Genomic DNA, 9,238 nt, shown 5'->3' on the forward strand with positions numbered 1-9,238 from the left:
CATGATCTTGGGGTCCTCAGATCAAGCCCCAAGTTGGGCTCTCTGCTCAGTGGGGTGTCTGCTTCTCCTTCTCACTTTCCCTCTGTGCTTTCCACCCTCCCCCATCTCTCTCTCAGATAAATAAACAAAAAAATCATGCTAAGTTAAAGACGCCAGTCACAAAAGTGTACATATTATGTAATTACATTGATGTGAAATGTCCAGAACAGGCAAATCCAAGGAGACACAAACTAGATTAGGGGTGTCCTGGTCAGAAGTGGAAATAAAGGAGAAATAGGGAGTGACTATTCATAATCTCCAGAGTTTGTTTTGGGATAGCAAAAATATTCTAGAATTAAAGGGTGCCTGGCTCGCTCCATCAGAAGAACATCTGACTCTTGATCTGAGGGTTGTGAGTTCAAGTCCCACACTGGGTTTGGAGCCTACTTAAAAAAAGATAAAGGGGTGCCTGGGTGGCTCAGCCAGTTAAGCATATGCCTTTGGCTCAGGTCATGATCCTAGGGTGCTAGGATCAAGCTCTGTGTTGGCTTCCTTGCTTAGCATGGAGCCAGCTTCTCCTCTCTTCCCCCTGCTTGTGCTCCCTTCTTAAATACATAAATAAAATCTAAATAAAATGAGTTTATTTTTTAAGATTTTATTTATTTATTCATGAGGGACACACACAGAGAGAGGCAGAGACACAGGCAGAGGGAGAAGCAGGCTCCATGCAGGGAGCCGGACGTGGGACTCGATCCCACGACTCCAGGATCATGCCCTGGGCTGAAGGCAGGCGCTAAACTGCTGAGCCACCCAGGGATCCCTAAAAAAAAATGTTTTTTAAATAAAATATTTTTAAAGATATATTCTAGAATTACATTGTGGTGATGACTGCACAATTTTGTGAATAAGCTTAAAGCCATAAAACACGCCAGCGGAGCGGAAGTCACTCTGTGAGGCAGTGGCGACGGCGGCGGCAAGAGAATGAACCACAAGTTCGATGCATTGAAAGATGATGACAGTGGGGACCATGATCAGAATGAAGAAAACAGCACACAGAAAGATGGTGAGAAGGAAAAAACAGAACGAGACAAAGGTCAGGGCAGCAGTAAGAGGAAGGCTGTTGTCCCTGGGCCAGCAGCGCATCCCCTGCAGTACAACTATACTTTCTGGTTCTCCAGAACCCCCGGCCGTCCCACCAGCTCACAGAGCTATGAACAGAGTATCAAACAGATCGGCACCTTTGCCTCTGTGGAGCAGTTCTGGAGGTTTTATAGCCACATGGTACGTCCCGGGGACCTGACAGGCCACAGTGACTTCCATCTCTTCAAAGAAGGAATTAAGCCCATTTGGGGATGATGCACATAAAAATGGTGGCAAGTGGATTATTCGACTGCGGAAGGGCTTGGCATCCCGTTGCTGGGAGAATCTCATCCTGGCCATGTTGGGGGAACAGTTCATGGTTGAGGAGGAGATCTGTGGGGCTGTGGTCTCTGTCCAGTTTGAGGAGGACATTATTTCAATATGGAATAAGACTGCCAGTGACCAAGCAACCACAGCCCGCATCCGGGATACCCTTCGGCGAGTGCTTAACCTACCTCCCAACACCATTATGGAGTACAAAACCCACACCGACAGCACCGAAATGCCAGGCAGGCTGGGCCCCCCAAAGGCTCCTTTTTCAAAACCTCTGGAAGCCGCGGTTGAATGTGCCATGACCCTCTCCCTCTCTGGATGGTACCATCGTTGAAGCTGGCATCATTGGAGTCTCTTGTTCTGTTGGCGTGCTACCTGGAAGATGCTTCTGTCCTGGACAAGAGGAATTGGAAGAGCATTTTATGTTTTTTGTTGTTTTTTTTAAAGATTTTATTTATTATTTATTCATGATAGACAGAGAGATAGAGAGAGAGAGAGAGAGGCAGAGACACAGGCAGAAGGAGAAGCAGGCTCCATGCAGGGAGCCCGACGTGGGACTCAATCCCGGGACTCCAGGATTGCGCCCTGGGCCAAAGGCAGGTGCCAAACCGCTGAGCCACCCAGGGATCCCCGCATTTTATGTTTTAAGAACAGTCTGATACACAGCAGCTACAACAACAGCTGAGATCACTTAATAAATGGTGCTAAACTAAAACAAAAAACAAAAGCAAAAAAACATAAAACACTTTTTTTTTATTAAGATTTTAATTATTTGAGAGAGCATGAGCAGGAAGGAAAGGCAGAGGGAGAAGGAGGCTCTCCTCTGAGCAGGGAGCCTGATGTAGGGCTCCATCCCAGGACCCCGGAGTCATGACCTGAACAGAAGGCAGACACTTAACCAACTGAGCCACCCAGGTGCCCCCACAAAGCACTTTAAATGGGTTAATTGTAAGATATGTGAATTGTATTCCCAATAAAGATGTTATAAAATATTCATTGCATGATACACTTAAGATTTATGCACTTTATTGTGTGTCACTATAACCCAATACACATTAAAACAAAATAATAATAATCCTTTCCACCAGAAAATTTGAGAAGGTTGGCAGAGATAGAAGGTGTTGGGGATGCTGGTTTACCAAGATCTGGGGAACCAGGGACTCACTCCCAATGGAGTTGCCCCTTGCCACAACTAACACAGTGATGGGGGGGGGGGGTTGCTGAGGTGGCTCAGTTAGTTATGTGGTGAAGCATCTGCCTTTGGCTCAAGTCATGATCCCAGGGTCCAGTGATGGAGCCCAATGCCAGGGTCCAGTGATGGAGCCCTACATTGGGCTCCCTGCTCAGTGGAGAGCCTGCTTCTCCCTCCCTCTGCTGCTCCCCTTGCTTATGTCCTCTTTCTCTCTGTCAAATAAACGGTTAAAGTCTTAAAAAAATAATTTAAAATATTTTTAAAAATAATTAAAAAGTAATGTTGGACAGGGGCACCTGGGTGGCTCAGCTGGTTAAGCATCTGCCTTCAGCTCAGTTCATGATCCCACCGTCCTGGGATGAAGCCCTGCCTCAGGCTCCCTGCTCATTGGGGAGCCTGCTGCTCCTTCTCCCTCTGCTGCTCCCCTGCTTGTGCTCTCTTGCTCTCTCTCTCGCTCACTCTCTCAAATAAATAACATCTTTTTAAAAATATTGTATGAAAATTATTAAAAAAAAAAAACAACAGTGACAGGAAGGTCAAGCATGGAGAGGATGGGGCCAGTGACATAAAAAGATGGAGGGAGCTAGCAAAGGGCAAGAAGAGGCAAAGGCTGGGATGCCAGAGAGAAATGGAATTCAATGAAAACGAATTTTGTTTTGGCCTAAACTAACTTTTAATGTTTATGATGAAGCAGCCCATAAAGAAAACCATCAAGACTCCACACCAGAGATAGCCATCAGAAACACCTTGATGTAATTCCACAAGAATGAATTAATTGCCTTCTATGTGTCAGAGTCTGTGCTGGGCACCGGGCCAGGAATCTGTGATTCCAAGGCAGCTGCTGAGAAGGAAGGGAAAGAGGTTGGTGGCTGGAGACACCAGGAAAAGCAGCACTCAATTAGGGAAAATCCCTAGACTGGGGGCAGGGGTTGTGGCTGAGGGAACAGACTGTGGAGAGTTGAGGGGTCCTGGCTGGCACCTGGGCTGCAGGGGAAATGTTGGGGAGGAGGTCCTTACTGGTGTCTCAGATTCGGTAAGTGATAGCTTTGGCCAAAAGAGAGGGATTCCCCTCCCCCATCCTGGCTGGGACCTGAGTTTGGCAGAGCAGAGAAGGATAAGGCAACACCTATCCCCAGGGCTTTACCAAAATTCCACTGTAGCTGGAGAAACAGCGCTTGCTTAAGGGGAACTGCATCTAATCTTCTTTTCCAGATCATCTCCTAGTAAAACAGGAAGCAGGTCTTCCTCAGATCTCATCTAAATCCTTTCTGCTGCCACTGTAATCACTACACCCTGTCTGCCTTTTTGGGTCAGAAATAAAAATGTTGGTAAACTTTTTCTTTTTTTCTGCTGCTGAATATAGGCCAGTAAAAATAAGATGCCCCAGGGAATTAAGGCAAGTTTGAGCTTGTCATTATTCCTACTTTATCCTACCCTCGATGATGTTGTAATGTCTGTATTCAGAAGAACTTCTGGATCTCCTATGCAAGGGAAAAAAGTTGTTCCCAGGACACAGAGCCACTGCTCTTCTGTTCATTTATTGAAAATATATTTATACCAAGTTGGCAAGTATGTGGAACAACTGGAATGCTCACTTATTGCTGCTGGAAATGTCAAGTGGTACAATCACGTTGGAAAACAGTTTTGGCAGTTTCTTGTAAACTTAAAACATAGACTGATCATGTGATCCAGCGGTTCCATTCCTAAGCATTTTTCCAAGAGAAATAAAAACATGTTCTCCCAACAGACTTGTACAAAATGTTCATAGCAGCTTCATCCATATTAGCTAAAAGCTGGAATCAACTCTTCTGTCCATCAACATAAATTGTGGTACATCCACATGATGGATGTGCTGCTAGACAATAAAAAGAAATCTACTGATGTGATCAACAGTGTGGATGAACCTCAAATACATTATGCTGAATGAAAGAAACCTGACACAGAAGTGGACATGACTATATTCATTTATATAAAACTCCTCTCTGCAGTAAAAGAAAGCATGTTCAGAGCTGCCAGGGGTCAGAGGAGGAATGAGGATTGATAACATGGAAATAACGTGTACCTTGATGTCTGTCATAGTTCCCTAGGTCAAAACACCTTGTACTGTGCACTTAATATGGGTGCTTTTATTGTTTGTAAATTAGGTTGCAATAAAATTGAAAAGACGGGGCAAACAAGAAAAAAAAATATGCCACGGATCATTCAACCAATAAGGCATGCAAAACAGCAAGTCTGAAAATCTGGCTTATAAAACTCTCCTATCAGTACAATGTAAGTCAGGAGCAGAGGAAGAAATATGACTTATTTTTCTCCCTGCTTACAAAAATAACCTAGTTGCAAAATTATTTAATGGTAAGATGTCAAAGTCTTTGAAAGCCCAACCTTTTAGAGGCCACCACTGGGAATGGATTATTCCTCCCCTTTATTTCTAAGCCTAACATAATACTAGATAGTTTAATATTACTAATATTATTTAATATTATACTTACAAATACAGAATTCTCCTGATATATTCATTTTTTGTTTTGTTTTGTTGTAAGAGAAAGAAAGAGAGCAAGTACGAGGGAGAGGCAGAAGGAGAGGGAGAAAGAGAATCCCAAGCAGGCTCTACACCCAGTGTAAGCTCCATGGTGGTGGGGAAGAGAGGTTGGAGAACTGGCTCTATGATCATGGCCAGAGCCAAAATCAAGAGTTGGTTGTTAAACCAATTGAGCCACTTACGCACCCTGATGTATTTGATTTTTAACTTTCTTAAAGCAATGTATTTTCCACACTCAATTGTTTTTTAAAGATTTATTTATTTGATAGAGGAAGAGAGAAGGGAGGGGAGGAGCTGGGGTAGAGCAAGACAATCTTCAAGCAGTCTCCCCGCTGAGCACAGAGCCTGATGTGGGACTCCACATGGGGCGCCATCCCAGGACCCAGAGATCATGATCTGAGTCCAAATCAAGAGTCAGCCACTTAACTGGCCACCTAGGTGGCACCTTGATTCTTTTTACTTTTTGTATGGTTCCACTAAGTACAATTTATTTAACTGGTCTCTTTTTGAAGGACCTTTTGTCATTATTTTTCATTCCTGGAACTGGTAATAGACATCCCTGTAATTACATAGCATGAATATTTCTATATATAAGTTGGCTTCCTAGAAATTTCTTGGTCAAGTTGCTTGGTCAAAAAGTGAAATAGTTTTAAGAAGGAGAAAAATTACCCCCCTTCTGTTCTGTAGCTGCAGGATATATGAGTGGGAGAAGCAGATATATTCTCAGGGATTTAGGTTCTTACAATGCTTTTTTTTTTGGACAACATTATTCATTACAAGACATAAGATCCAACTGGCTAATTTAGTGAAAATGGTTTTTCTTTAGTTTTTTTGTTTGTTTGTTTTTTAAGATTTTAGTTATTTGAGAAAAAGAAAGATAGAAAGCGAGCATGAGCAGGGTCGGGAGGGCGCACAGAGACAGAGGGAGAAGGAGAAGCAGAATCCCCGCAAAGCAGGGAGCCCAATGTGGGGGCTCGAGCCCAGGACCCTGAGGTCCTGACTTGAACTGAAAGCAAACACTTAACTGACTGAGCCACCCAGGTATCCTGAAAATGAATTTTTGTTGAAAGGATTCTGTTTAGTTCACAGGATTGCTGGGAAGTGTTATGAACTGAATAACATTTTGTGGGTCAGTCAGAATCACCACTGTTAACACTGTTTCTATGGGAAAATCTGTTTCAAAGTTCAGAAGAAACCTATTTACAAATAACCTAAATTCACTGCAAGTGGAGACTGCACCTAATTAGTTGTTGGGACTCAAAGATTCTGTGAACACCTGCTGTAGGTTGGGTCTTATATCTAACTGGGCTTCTCCACTAAAGCATGTGTTCTGTTTAACTCCCAGCTGTGTGTATTTACTCAGTTCTGATGCTAACCTCCTAGAGTTAGCACCTGACTACACAGGTTTAGGTGCACAGTTCTTGGCAATACAATGATATAATAATAAGTATTTGGTCTTTGCCCTGGTTCCTGGCCCAAGAGTTTCTAAAATCCTTGGAAATTCCCTGAGAAAAGTGTCTTTAGTTGTTTATTATAAACTCCTTTCAGTCATACCTGAGCTTATGCTCATGAGGTGACCTTGGGGAGCCCCTAGGTAGCTTTAGGATGGGGGATGGTTTCCAGAGAGCTAACAATGTGAATAGAAAATTGGAAATATCAACCCCACTCCACCCTTCCACCCTTGCCTCTGGGAAGGGAGAAGGGCTGGGGTTGAGTTAATCACCAATGGCCAATGATTTAATCCGTCATGCCTGTGAAATGGAACCTCCATTAAAAACCCTAAACTATGGAGTTTGGAGAGCTTCTGAGTTGGTAAATGTATCCATGTGCCATGAGGATGGCATACCCTAACTCCACAAAGACAGAAGCTCCTGTGCTCGGGACTCACCCAGCCCTTGACCTGCGTGTGTCCTCCTCTGGCTCTGGCAGTTATCTGTATTCTTTATTTTATCCTTTACAAGCCAGTAAACGTAAGTACAATGTTTTCCTGAGTCCTTTGAGCTATTAAAGCAAATTATAGAACCTGAGGAGTGGGTTGTGGGAACCTGTGATTTATAACAAGTTGGTTCAGAAGCACAGGTGACAACATGAACTTGAGACTGGCATCTGAAGTGTGTTTGAGGGGGTGTCTTGTGGGACTGGGCCCCTAACTTATGAAATCTGATGCTAACTCCAGGTATTTAGCGTCAGAGTTAAATTAAGTTGTAGGATACCCACCTGAAGTCTGGAGAGTTGAAGGATTGGTTGTTGATGTGAGAAAAAAAATTCTTCGCTTTTTTCTTTTGCCAGAACTTAATTGCTGTGAGTCAAAAACAGATCTTAGTAGTCCACAACAAGACTGCCCCACTTTAATTGCCAAGCCATAGGGTAGGGGCCTCCAAACCAACCAAACTTCTGATTGGCCATAAATGCAGAATTTCCCATGACTCCCTGAGGTTTGATAATTCACTAGAATGACCCACAGAACTTAGAAGAGCACTGTACTTACAATTACAGCTTTATTATACAGGATACTATTCTGAAACAGCCAAATGAAGAGACACATAACATTTAGTGTGAGGAGCAGCGCAATGCTTCTGTGCCTTCTTGCCAAGACAGGGTGTATCACCTCCTGGCACATCAATATGGTTACCAGCCAGGAAGTTCTCTTAAGCTTAGGTGTCCAGAGTTTTTATTGGGGTTTTGATTACCATAGGCATGATCAATTAAATAATTGGTCAGGTAATTTTTTTTTAAGATTTTACTTATTCATAAGAGACACAGAGAGAAGGGCAGGAACATAGGCAGAGGGAGAAGCAGGCTCCCTGGAGGGAGCCTGATGTGGAACTTGATCTCAGGACCCTGGGATCACCACCCAAGCCAAAGGCAGATGCTCAATCACTGAGCCACCTAGATGCCCCTGGTTAGGTGACTAAACTCAATATCCAAACCCCTCCCCTCTTCAGAGGTGGAAAAGTCTAATCCTCTGATCAAGTGCCAGGTCTTTTGGTGACCATCCACCATTCTGAAGCTATATAGGGGCCCACCTTGAGTCACCATTACTATAATAAAGATACTCCTATCACTCTGGAAATTCCAGTTTTGGGGCGCCTGGGTGGCTCAACGGTTAAGCCTCGAGACCTTTAGGCCCAGGGCATGATCCTGGAGTCCTGGGATCGAGTCCTGCATCCAGCTCCCTGCATGAAGCCTGCTTTTCCCTCTCTCTGCCTCTCTCTCTCTCTCTCTCTCTCTCTGTGTGTGTGTGTGTGTCTCTCTCATGAATAAATAAATAAAATCTTTTTTAAAAATTCCGGTTTTGTTTTTATTTTTGTTTTGTTTTGTTTTAAAGATTTTATTTATTTATTTAACAGAAAGAAAGCTCAGAGCACAAGTAGAGGGAGCAGCAGTCAGTGGGAGAGGGAGAAGCGGGCTCCCCAACAAGCAGGGACTCGGACTCGATCCCAGGACTCCAGGATCATGACCTGAGCCAAAGGTAGACACCTAACCATCTGAGCCACCCAGGCACCCCCAAATTCCAGTTTTTTGATGCTCTGTGCCAGGAACCTATGACAACAACTAGATCTATTCTTTTTAAAATTTATTTATTCAGATTATTTATATATACATATATATTGCTTTACAAATATATACAATTTTTTGTTGGTAGATATATTCTTTATGGTGTTGTAGCATGTATCACAATTATTGTCATTGGGCCTGTCTCCGTGGTAAGCTCTGGGAAGGCAGGAATTCATCCTGTTTGCCATTGAAGCTCTAGAATCTTATTTGGGTCCTGTTAGATAAGGTACACTCTATATATTTGCTGAGAAAAGCAATGAGGTTGGCTCTGAAGTAGTTCTAGATTTCACGTATTGCTTATGCTATAATCAAAAATAACACTTCATAGCCAACATGTCTATCAGTAGAGAACTAGTTGAATAAATTATGGTCTGCCCATACAATGGAGTAACTATCAAAAAAGAATGAAGCTGCTGTAGATAGAGATGTGTTAATAATGGATAGATCTCTAAGATTATGTAGTATCACCAACAAAAGTGCAGAATAATATTGAGTGGTATACTGTTTTTAATGGACAGTGTAAAGTGTTTACATCTTAAGTGTACAGCTTAGTGGCT

The 9,238-nt window shown here is 43.1% G+C and overlaps 1 pseudogene; it reads left to right on the top strand.

The window, feature by feature from the left end:
• Positions 1-867: 867 nt before the first annotated feature.
• Positions 868-2,767, top strand: LOC140618968 (eukaryotic translation initiation factor 4E type 2 pseudogene; annotated as a pseudogene).
• The last annotated feature ends 6,471 nt before the right edge of the window (positions 2,768-9,238 follow it).

Source organism: Canis lupus, chromosome 27, assembly GCF_048164855.1.
Source record: "Canis lupus baileyi chromosome 27, mCanLup2.hap1, whole genome shotgun sequence".
In the NCBI taxonomy this organism is placed as follows: domain Eukaryota; kingdom Metazoa; phylum Chordata; class Mammalia; order Carnivora; family Canidae; genus Canis; species Canis lupus.